The sequence below is a fragment of the Pezoporus flaviventris genome, unplaced genomic scaffold, assembly GCF_033815535.1.
Source record: "Pezoporus flaviventris isolate CSIRO_AGI_PZ_B2104156 unplaced genomic scaffold, CSIRO_AGI_Pfla_v1 ptg000036l, whole genome shotgun sequence".
Lineage (NCBI taxonomy): Eukaryota > Metazoa > Chordata > Aves > Psittaciformes > Psittacidae > Pezoporus > Pezoporus flaviventris.
In genome coordinates this window covers 11089581-11101698 of record NW_026892584.1, presented here as the reverse complement: position 1 = coordinate 11101698, position 12118 = coordinate 11089581, and the positions used below count along the sequence as shown (strand labels likewise).

The 12118-nt window shown below is 44.1% G+C and overlaps 2 long non-coding RNA genes across 2 annotated transcripts in view; both read left to right on the top strand.

Annotated features, from left to right (window-relative positions):
- LOC133274755 (uncharacterized) overlaps nt 1-12118 on the top strand; it is a 132682-nt gene that overhangs the window by 81260 nt on the left and 39304 nt on the right. The gene's annotated exons all lie outside the window — the stretch shown is intronic.
- LOC133274754 (uncharacterized) overlaps nt 5502-12118 on the top strand; it is a 31375-nt gene continuing 24758 nt past the window's right edge. The window contains exon 1 of the long non-coding RNA XR_009745234.1: nt 5502-5712. This is a non-coding gene — a long non-coding RNA (uncharacterized LOC133274754). The remainder of the gene's footprint in view (nt 5713-12118) is intronic.

Here is a 12118-nt window from a genome sequence, read left to right as displayed (position 1 = left end):
GAGCCCTAATTAATCTGGTCTCCTTAAAGGGAGGGAAATACTCCTGTTTCTATTTTATAAACGCTGAAGTAGAGGGTAAGACAGACAAAGAAAAGCAGTGCTGGTGGAAGGTGGTGAAGAAAGCCATAATGCACACCTGCCCTTTGAAGTTTCCTACTGCCAGGATGAGGAGAAACAGCTGATTGCATTCTGGATTTCCCTAAGATCTGTAGAGACTTTCACAGCTCTGGTACTGGAGCATCCTCCTTTGGTGGGTTCTCCTGAAGCCAGATATATATGGTGGGTTGCAGGCTTGACAAACAGCACAAGGGCTATGGAGTTGTGCTTTGGACTTCAGGTTGCATGCACACACTGGTAACTTGGAAAAAACCTGTCACATCCTGACAAGTCTGGCAGGAAATACTATCCTAGCCTGTATCCAGGTTCCTGGATGTGTTTGCTGAAGGTCCTGGGAGACTGGATATCAACAAAGAACAGCTGTCCAGTCTCTTCTGGAGAAGGACATTTCTGAACACAGATGTGTGGAGTGCCTGTTTTGGAAGGTGTGGCTTCACCCAGCTACTCCTTGAGCCTTGATTGCCATGGTAAGGCTTTCGGACATGTATAGCGTACATAGGAGGGGAGCATAATGATGAATAGCAATCAGTATGCAGTTTTGGCTTAGAGGGAAGTTAAATCTTACATTTTCCAGGAGAACGTTATTTCTGGTGGTTTTGGTGTTTTGCATTAATGAACAAGTTCTGAAATTCCACAGATAACACATTTTCCTATATTTGCCCCAAAGGGGGGGGGGGGAAGAAAGCCATTCATGAAACATTGCCCTTTGTTTCTTGTGGAAGACAGCAGAAAATTTGAGACCAGAGCATCAAATGTTTCACTTCTCATCAAACCCATGGAAATGTCATTTTCTCCAGGTTTACCAGAGCTGCAAGTATGTCCACATAAGCTGATACTACCAGTACGGCTAATGGACTAGATCCACAGCCAGCACTAGCTGGCATTGCCCTGCGGTATACTTCTTACCTTAGCAGCTTGCCAACCATGGTATCATTTTCCAGATGATTTGCATTGAACTATGACGATTTATATTCACTGAGGATCTGGCCAACTGACACCCACCCAGGAGGGCTTTTTTTTATGGAGCTTTACCCCTATCTTACAAACCAACCTGATTAAAATGCCCCACCTTTATGTCAGGTTATCAGTACCATGATGACATTTCTTCCATGGCAATGCATTGTGTGACTTTGTGACATATCTGGCAAAGCTCCACTGAGAAGGTCCAGTCTTGGTAAATACAAAAAGGAAGAAAAGGGAGCAAATGGATGAAACCAGTGAATTCCCTAAGATTAAAGAAGAGATGGGGTCATTTCTGAATGACTAAAACACACTTCGGCTGAGGTTACTGGTCTATGGCAACCTTGAAATCTTATAGACACTGTGTTTTTTCTCCACAGCCTGCCAAGACCTTGCTGACACATCCAGCATAAAAAAAGAATCAGCATACACTATATCCTGAAAGGTTTCTGGGTTATCCTCCTCTAACATATTTAATGCTTGAGCACGCAGAAGCAGAGGGCTCCATCTGTTTTATTTTTTTTTTAGTTTTTGTATTTGAGAAGATAGTTCTATTCCCTTCTATTCCCTTCTATTCCCTTCTATTCCCTGTTTGGTTCCCAGATTGAACCTGTCCAGTCCCCATCCTTTGTGCTTTCAGGAAAGGGAAGCTTTTCTAAGTGTCTTATTTATGATGCCTTCAGAGCTCATCCATCCTCTATTTGGGCTTTTTTATTTACTGAAGACAAGTCTCGACTTTTTCCTTCATTTCTTTGATGCTCTCTCATCAAGGGCATGACAAGCACCCAGTCCTTCAGTGAACACTCCCTTCCCTACAGTTTGTAATTACATATGCATTTAATCTACATGCAGCTTTAAAAGAAATACACTTAACAACAGACACTGCTCTTTTCTGGACACTGATGTCTGAGCAAATAGCATTGCAAACTTCAGGCAACACAACCCCATTTGCTTTTAGAAGTGTAAGCTAGTGGTCTGCTGTAAAGCTGGGAATTAGAGTCCGAAAGATAGGGAAAGGTACCACTGGCAGACTGGGAATTAGAGTGCAAAAGATAAGGAAAAGTACCACTGGCAGGCTTAGAAAGAGGTAAAAAAACAAAACAGGTGGATTTGGGGAGGTTTACCCAAAGAAAAGAACAAACCCACCCATTCTGGATTTTCCCAAGATCAAGAGAGTGTCAAACAATGTACATCAACTGGGTGCGTAGCTGGCTTCTCATCACCACCCCACCAAGCCTGCCTGTCTCCCCTAGCACTTCCCTCCGCTGGCAAAGTACCTCTGCTGCAGCCAGGGAGGAACTTGTTGGGCTAAGGGAGCTGCTGTCCACATTGAGTACACACAGCAGGAGTTATGCTGCAGCATTTTCCCACCAAGTGTCTTTCCTGGCTTGTTTTGGCTCTGTTTGTAGCTATACATACTATTTTCTTTTTCTGGATGCTGGCTTTGAAATCCACATTGCCTTTTTCTTCAATTCTCTTGACAAATGGCTCTGTTTAATCTAGGCCTCCCCATATTTCCCCTCTATTTCTCTTTCTCTTGAGTCTCAACCACAACTGGGGCTGCAACCAAGGACTTTGACAGACATTTTCAAAGCAATCTGTTTCAGTCTTCAGTTCAAGACCAGTTGTAAGTTATTCTGTGGCCAGCCTTTTTTTTTTTGTTTGTTTTTTTTTTTGTGCAATCTCTGCTTTAGAGCATATTATTTATGTTTCTTCTTTGTGGGTAGAGAAAAAGGCATTCCTCTGATTTCTGGCCTGTGGTATCACAGATAGCTTTTCTCCTTGCCAAGTAGATCAGGCACCTCAGGACTAGCAGATGTCAGACATAAGCTGCCTATCTGACTCGTCCCACAGCAATCCTATAGCTTTCTAGGTACAGCATGGAGTACTGTAAAAGCTTTCCGTATATTTAGTACTTCAGCCTTTGTAAAATACTCAGCTACTTGTTTCAGCTGCTGACTGTGGACTTTTTTTCTTATTCTGGTGTTCAGTAACCACCCAGGGCTTGCATAGTTTTTTAGATAGACCTGGTTCAGCTACATCTCCTTCCAACAGTAACAACAGCCCCTGACAAAGGCAGCTTGCCCTTTATAAGGTAGTGCAGGGCCCCTTTGAGATCCTGGCACATCCCCCCAGGACCTGATTTGTGTGGTAGGAAGGGGTGGAACCTGAAGTTAAGAAAAGGAGAAAGAGGCAATGAGAAAGGACTTTTGGATGTCTTCATGTCTATAAAGGAAGGAATTGGGATAGAGGAAGAAAACAAAAGAATGTGTTTTCTGGGGAAAGAACAGGAGATGGTGTTGTGGCAGAGATGCTTTTCTGAAAGTTTCCATAAATCAGGGATGAAGACAACTATGGCTGGTAGAAATATTGATATTGTCTTCCTAAGCTGGTATAGGCACAGACAGACGAGGAAAAGTAGGGATGAGATCTTCAGAAAGATGCTTGTCTGTCTGCCTCTATCATGAGAGAAAATATATAGGGAGACTATATGATGCAAAGAATTTAAAGTAAGTAGGGGCTTTTCCATTCTGTCTCTTATGCCAGTCCACAAGGTGAAGGCCAGCAAGCTGAGCCACAGAAGGCAATCTCTAGCCAAAGTACTTCACGAAATTGTTGTGCGGGAGAGCTGAAGTGGCTAATGGCACAAGAGGCTGCAGAAGAATCATAGAATCATAAAATAGTTAGGGTTGGAAAGGACCTTAAGATCATCAAGTTCCAACCCCCATTTAAGGGACACCTCCCACTAAGCCTCCCAAGGCTCTGTCCAACCTGGCCTTGAACACCACCAGGGATGGAGCATTCACAACCTCCCTGGGCAACCCATTCCAGTGCCTCACCACCCTAACAGTAAACAACTTCTTCCTTATATCCAATCTAAACTTACCCTATATAAGTTTGAACCCATTACCCCTTGTCCTATCACTACAGTCCCTAATGAATCCCTGTAGCCCCCCTTCAGATACTGGAAGGCTGCTAAAGAATCTGGGTGATGACAGGAGATGTGAGAAAAGTGCTACGTGTACCTCAATGCACTGCAATTAGGAGTTAGGTAATATGAGGAGCTGTATCTACCTGAGGCACCATGTTGTTGGGAGTGGGTTGTCAGTGCTTCGCAACAGCCCAGGAGTAAATCAAACTCTGATTCCCCGCGTTTAATGAAAACTTGACAGGTGGGCAGGAGGGGTAAGAATGCAGCAATTCCACAGGTTTTGGGAAACAAGTGATCTGGGAGAAGATGGGAGAAAGCAAACTTCTAAACCTCTAAAACCACATGGGATTGCTGATTCTCCTCCATAAGACTGATTCAGATATACTTGAACTGTATTAGCTCTTAGTTGTAGGCTGTAGTTTGGCTTATCAAAAAAAAAAAAAAAAAAGAAAAGAGGGAAAAAATAGACCCCAAACCAGAAATAAACGAGAAGGGGAGCAGACCCAAATCCACACCACATTGAGTGGCTGTGTAATAGCACCTTGCAAATGGGTTCACCATGGGATTGCAGATGACTTAATTGTATATAACAGACCACAATGCTCAAGTGACTCATTGCTTTTGCTATATCTGTTCAAGATCACCATATTTAGTAAGAGAGATTTGCCATCACAAAACTTCTAATAAATTCTGTTGTTTCGCAATATCCATGGTGCTTTTGAGAAAAATATGGCATATCTCGTGCTCTGAGAATGTCTCAACCCACTCTGCACATGTGAACCATCACTACCATCCAGCCTCTTCCCATGAGGGGCTGATACTCCACTGCATTTGCATTGTGTGTTGCTTCATTATGTTGGACTTCCACTTCAGTAGGTTGAGAATGCTCCATCCCTGGAAGCATTCAAGGCCAGGTTGGATGGGATTTTGAGCAACCTAGTCTAGTGGAAGGTGTCCTTTCCATTGGATGGTGGGGTTGGAACTAGATGATCTTAAGGTCCTTTCTGACCTAAACCATTTTATGATTCTATGAAACAAACCACTTCAAACTAAGGTCCTAAATTCCCTACCTTCCCCTCTACCTCTTAACTCCATTTACCCGTATTTCTTAGATGTATAGCAGCAGCTTATTTATTAGCGCTCTTCAGAAAATAATTGCACTGGTGACATTAGTGCAAAGAGTGCCAGTCATATCAAAGGCCTTCTGTACACAGCATCACATACACATGCACAAGAAGTAGGAATGCTCTGATCTACAAACTCTTGGCTGTGCAAACAAACTTTCTAAAATCACTTTTATATGTAATGTTTTATTTTTACATTTCAGCCCAGACTAAGCTCTGTCAGCTTGCCTTTTTCCAGAAAATTCTTTGGATGCTCAGCTGAATTAATTGTCACAGCTGACCTCAGGTTCTTAATTTTCACTAATTACTAATATTGGCAATTTCCCTCTGATGTCAGGATAGGCCTTGCTTGAGGAATGACTAAATAAGACCTTCAGGGTATAGTGCTCCATATGTTTTAGGAGAGGGTTTTTTTTGTGTTGCTTTAGTGAGAATGTGGGAGAGGGTTTTAGAAAACTTTCTAGCTCAGCTTTCTTGGGTTACTTTTTCCATGAAAGGTAACAGATGCTCACTGTGACGTGAACGTTATTTCCATGCTTACAGAGAAGAAATAAGGATCAGTGTGATCGAGACTTAAAGGTTAGTTTATTTCAAATTATTTTGTGACGTCAATAGGCAATGATATATATAGCATAATATTTTCCCTCCTTACCACAGGGCCTTTAAAAGTATATCTTTGTTGACTTAGTTGCCATAGCAGTGACTAACATGGATATATATATATGTATGCACGTGCATATATGTGAGGAGGGATTCCCCAGCCCTAGGGTTGATTGTGTTGGCTTCTGTGGTTGTATTTCCTTTTTCTTCCCCTGCTCGAGGTGCTAAAAGACAGCTTGTGAAGCATCCTGGAGTTGGGAAATCAATCTTTTCAGTCAACCATCTTGAAGCGTGGGCCTTATTGTGTTTTGCAGGGCACTGGTATTTAGTGCTTATCTCCTAAAACAGGTAGCAATGTGTGGGCAGAGCAAAGCTCCCACATTACCCCCTCAGTGCCAGGATGATTCGTGTGGAAGCAGATGATGGAGATTTGCAAGGAGATGGGGCTCCACAAATAAATTAGGAGGCTATTAGTAGTAAATGTGCTGTTTACTATTTAGATGGTTTCACATGTGCTCAGATTGTGCTGAAAGGCCTTTGACATATTTAGTTTATCCTTACCTTAGAATAGATTTTTATCTCTGTGCTCATGTTTCAAACTGTTTCTCCCTTTCAGCAGCCTACTAACGTATTTCAGAGATCTTCTTGTCTGTGGTGTCTGTTAGGGTCGTTGCCTGCATTTTCTCTGCCCTGAGCTCTGCACCCTGTAAATAGCAGGAGTGTGATCCAGACCTGGAATCGCCCCTGAGTTCAGCCCTTGGGAAGCAAAACACTTTCAGAGGGTTTCTTGATCTCTTTTTGGTGGAGCTCAGTAGTCACCTAAATCTGAGCCCCAGGGAGTGGAGGCACACTGGGTGGTTTGGGTGCAGGGGTGAAGCTGCCTAACTGCTCTGTGCTGCAGTCGTGTCTCCAGTGTCACCATCCTGATGTCTCTCCCACCTCTTCTCCTCTCCTGCAGTCAGAAGGCAGCAAAATCTGAGCAGGTAGCTGCAGAGAGGGAGTGAATGTGGCTTCCTTTACTCTCTGAATATCTTTTGCTTCTCAAATGACAACAAACCTCAGGGCAGTCCTGGATGTGATGTGGATATAAGCTCCCTCCTTGTGGCTTTTGGGGGCTGGCAGGAGTAAAAGGGGTGGGAAAGGTTAATCACTATCTGAGAACAAATCATAGACTCATAGAACAGTTAGGGTTGGAAAGGACCCTAAGATGATCTAGTTCCAACCCCCCTGCCACGGGCAGGGACACTTCACACTAAAACATCTCACCCAAGGCTCTGTCCAACCTGGCCTTGAACACTTCCAGGGATGGAGCATTCACAACTTCCCTGGGCAGCGCATTCCAGTGCCTCACCACCCTAACAGTAAAGAAATTCCTCCTTACATCCAATCCAAACTTCCCCTGTTTAAGTTTCAACCCGTTATCCCTTGTCCTGTCACCACAATCCCTAATGAACAGTCCCTCCCCAGCATCCCTCTAGGACCCCCCAGATACTGGAAGGCTGCTATGAGGTCTCCATGCAGCCTTCTCTTCTCCAGGCTGAACAGCCCCAACTTCCTCAGCCTGTCTTCATACGGGAGGTGCTCCAGTCCCCTGATCATCCTCGTGGCCCTCCTCTGGACCTGCGCCAACAGTTCCATGTCCTTTTTATGTTGAGGACATCAGAACTGCACACAATACTCCAAGTGAGGTTTCACGAGAGCAGAGTAGAGGGGCAGGATCACCTCCTTCGACCTGCTGGTCATGCTCCTTTTGATGCAGCCCAGGATACGGTTGGCTTTCTGGGCTGTGAGTACACACTGCTGGCTCATGTTCATTTTCTCATTGACCAACACCCCCAGGTCCTTCTCCGCAGGGCTGCTCTGAATCTCTTCTCTGCCCAACCTGTAGCTGCACCTGGGATGGGTGAAAATCTTCAAAACTACTGGCAAGTCCCATATATTTGTTGGAGCTGCAGTCAAACTGGACTTGGCCATGTGCTGAAGGAAGAGCGCTTATACATAACACCATCCCAAAGAGCAGAAAGAGGGGAATCTGAGAACCTGAACCAACCTATGGTTTTGTGTTTAAACTCTTGCATTCTTAATGCATCTTTCCCCCCAGTGTTTTTTTTTTATTGTGGCTTTTTCATTTTACCTATCCAAACCTATGCTTCTACATCTCCGCAGCCAGCCAAAATTCAGCTTTTCCATTTTTGCTTGTGTGTGTTGCTACCAGCAAGTAAGATGTTGGAATGAGAATTTGGCTGGTCAGTGTGTTGATGACAAATGAAAGGGAAGCAAACACAGCTTGCTTGTCTGCAGCTACAGTGGTTCAGCAGGGCTGGCAGTAGTAAAGACATGTTATTTGTTGATAAAATACATGAAGCCAAGCTCTGAGAAGGAGCTGACACAGTGCTATCGTCTGCCTGTTCCATCTGCACCTTCAGAAATCCTAGCTTGTTGTGCTGGCTTAACCTGGAGTAGTTGGAATGGTGCATAGCTCCTGCTGGGTAAGATCAGGAGGGATGATCCTGGAGGGGCTGTGAGCACTTCACAGGTAGCACAGAAAAAATCGCAATGTGCCACTTGCAGAGGTGATATGCATGTGCACGCATATTTAGTCTTTGCCAACATAGCATGCGTGTCCATGTGCTTAGTCTTTATACATATTTACATATAATGTATATATACATACATATATACATTATACATATATGTGTATTTTGATATACATGCATTGAAGTGCCACGTAAAGGAGTGAAGGCAGCATACGCCAGCATGCAGGACAGCTAACTGGTGCTCTCTGACTTTTAATCCCACCCCCACCAGTTCCCTTCAGGGTTATCTCAATAATACTGTTTAATGTCTTTCCTTTTGTGTCACTGCTCTGTTGAGACTGAAAGGTCTTCAAGCAGGGACTGACCCTTCGTGTTTGCATGCCCAGTACCCAGTATGGGAGGCCTTGTGCCTAGCTAGGACTTCTGTATTACCAGATAAGCACAGCTACTGAGCATACTGCTGCCTTAAGGCATCTTGAGGAACGGCTCCCAGAGACATTTTGAAGCAGAAGGAGGACTTGTTCTCTTAGTCATGTAGTGGCTCCTGAAGTTAAGGATCCTTGGTGCAAAACAGTGAAGAAAAAGGTATCACTACTTTGTTGCAAAAGTCCTGCCTCTAGCAGAGCAAGGATGTAGCCCAGTAAAAATGATGCTAGTGTCTTCCCAGACTCTCTCTTGATGCTTTGGGTTACACTGCTCAGTCAAGAAAGGATCCCGTAAGTGCATGCAACACAGTACCACTTGCAAAAGGATGCATGCATGGCAGGCTGTAGGAACCAAGGAATTTCCAGAAAGCTCAGCAGCTCTCCAAGCCCTTGACTTACAGCATATATCAAATCCTCATAATTATGGTGGTAGCAAGAACAGTAAGAGGCAAACCTTGGACCATAAAGCTGGCATCCTAAATAGCCAAGAGGTGCAGGATGGCAAAGAAAGTGCAGCCATGGAGGGGAGACATGACTTTCCAAGGTTAGATGGTGGGGTGGCAGGGTAGCCAAGAACAATGGCCTGGGAGTCAGGTCACTATCTTAGCAACATGACCACATTCCCCGCAGTAATAAGAGTCATACTGAACCTTTGCCAAGAACCAGCTTGGCTCTACTCTGAATGGTCACCATTTCTGAGGGTTTTTTGGGGGAAAGAATAGCAGTTCAACAGTAAATAAACCCATTCTTTTCTAGTCCTAGAGGTACTAAAAGCAGTAATAATGGGGAACCAACAGTATTGTTGGTTTTCTTCATTGCCCCAAACCTACCAGGAGGCAGAAAATCTTCACCTCTGTTTGTATCTTTCAAAACAAATGTCCTTCTAAATCTGCTGCTGCATCTCCTTTGACGCATTCCAAGTAATGGGTGCTTCTACAAGACTTCTGAGCTTTGCTTATTATGGACACCATGGTGGGGAAACAGGACCATAACAAATCTGGCTTCTCACCAATTTAAAAGGTTGCTCTGGTAAGTCAAAGCCCTTTGGTATGGAATGTAGTCCTCATCCATTCATACATCTAATTTTAATTATATGATTTACTGATAATACACAGCAACAGCCTCTCCCTAGAAAACAAAGTGTCTGACTCTCAGCTACTTTCTACACAGAGACAAACAGATTGGTGTGGAGTCTATGGATGTTAGGGACACTGGTCCAGACTCTAAACAACAGAGCCCATTTAATTTCAAGAGCTGAATCTCCACAAAATGTTCACAGCAAAGCCCCAAACTAGGTGCAATAAATCTAACACCAGCCAAGTTCGCAAACCCAGGCTGAATTGCAGGAAAGCCCTGCGCCAGGTTTGTAAGAAGCCCTGGGCCAGGTTTCCAGTTAGCTTTGAAGACACATTTTAAAGAGGCTCCTCATCAGGATTTTGATCTTCCCACAGGCTATGCTTCAAGGTATTTCCACCAGCCAGGATTTGAGCTCACTGCTGCCAAATTCCATACCTGCTTGGGGCAGAGCAGCAGCAATGTCCAGAGGCAGGTTTCAGCTGAGCCTAGCTCCCCTTCCTGAGCAGCACTGGTGCCCCAGGGAAGGTGCTCTCAGCCCAGCCGGCAGCACAGGCAGGGCTGAGTGGCAGGCAGCTTCCCCTATAGATTGCAGCTGTTTTGTTTTCATCGGGTTTCAGCACTTGGCATTTTGGGCTGAATTTCACGCCAAGTATTCAAATCCAAGAGGCCCACAGGCCTTGTGGACATGCAAAACCACCAATGTAATGAAAATTGGTTTAAAATTGATTTACTTAAAAAAAAAAAAAAAAATTCAAGCCACCATGTGGAAACATTTAGAAGAGTCAGTTATGAAGTTTAACTAAATGGAAGTAAATGCCTTTGAATGTGTCCATACAAAGCACTGCACTGGTGAAAGTCAATCTATTTACTGTGAATTTTAATTAAACCAGTTGCTCTCTTATTTAATAACCAGCAGGGAGTAAAGTTGCCAATCACCAATCACCCTGCTTAGACTCCCAGGTGTGGACAGAGTCTCCCAGTCACCTTTGTAAACTTTCCCGACACTTAACTTTTTCCTTTTTTGGGAAAGTGTGTGTGGGAAATCCATGTTCCCGTCCAGAACCTTAAAGATGCTTATTAAAATGTCTAAGCACCACTGATTTCAAAGAGGTTCTAATGCCTTTGAGGATCTTGGTTCACAGACTTCATTCCTATTAACCTGACAGGAGGTTTCTGTTCTTCTTGGTCAGCTGAATAACTTGGAGCTGTAGGATCCTAAATGATTTAAATCCAGTAGCGGTTTATGATATCTTTTAGGTTTCAAGGCTATGGAGTACTGTAACTGAAAAACATATGGTAGGGAGATGCTCTGTAACCCCAAACTCTTCAGTCTCTCGTGGACTTGTGGAAATCACCTCTATGCACAGTAGTGCTTGCTTGATGCCAAACCTCTTCGGTTAACACAGCCCATCGGGTTGTGTGATTGCCCTTATTTTGGGTTGTTTCTGTGTCACCTGGGCAACTGCCCATTGAACAAAAACCTCTTGCTAGTCCTTTCACTAGGTTTAAATGGGGCAAAGAGTTGTCTTCAGTTTCCAGGTAGCTCCGTCCTGACAGTAGTGTGGAAGAGATTTGCAGCTGATGTTGCAGCTGATATTGCTGAGCTCTCACAGTAGCACCAGTGATCTTTGTCCCATGGTTATTTCATTCTGGTTTTTTTTTGTCTCTGGGGTTGTTTTTTTGTTGTTGTTCTTCTTATTTTTGGTGTTTGTTTGCATTTTTTTGCTTGCTGGTGGTGTTTCACAAACCCTACCTGTAGTGCCACGAGCACAGGATGTCTCTGCTGCCCATCTTCCCCTTGCACATCTACATGCATGCACAGCTATGCATATAAACACAGCAGCCTCAAAAGTGATGTGATCAAAAGGTTTCAGAAAAGCTCTGCATTTTATGAAATGTTTTGAGGCTCAAAGCCCAAAGGGGGAACTCCATCATGAACTCCCCATGTATAACTGATCTGGGGAAAGGGATTAAAACGGGACAGAGCCTCTTGCTTTTTCTCCCCCCTCCTCCATGGCCTCTTTCAGAAAATTAGGGGCCCCTCTCTGAGGAGAAACTGTTGAAAATTGCACACTGCTTTCCCTTCCCTTTCCTCCTGAACATAGCCAGAACAGCAATATACATTTCTGAGGTTTGGCAGCAGCATCTGAAAGCATGATTTTTTTGCAAGAGAAGGACTGGCTGATGGGGTCCTAAATGCATGTGGACTTGGGGGATGCTTGGAGAAGGGAAGGCACCTGTACCCTCTCTTCCTGCCACTGCTATTAGAGATCTTGTTCCCATTGTTTCCAGGTTTATTCCCGGGGTTGTGATTATTGATGATCACATTTATCCCCTGGGTTGTAT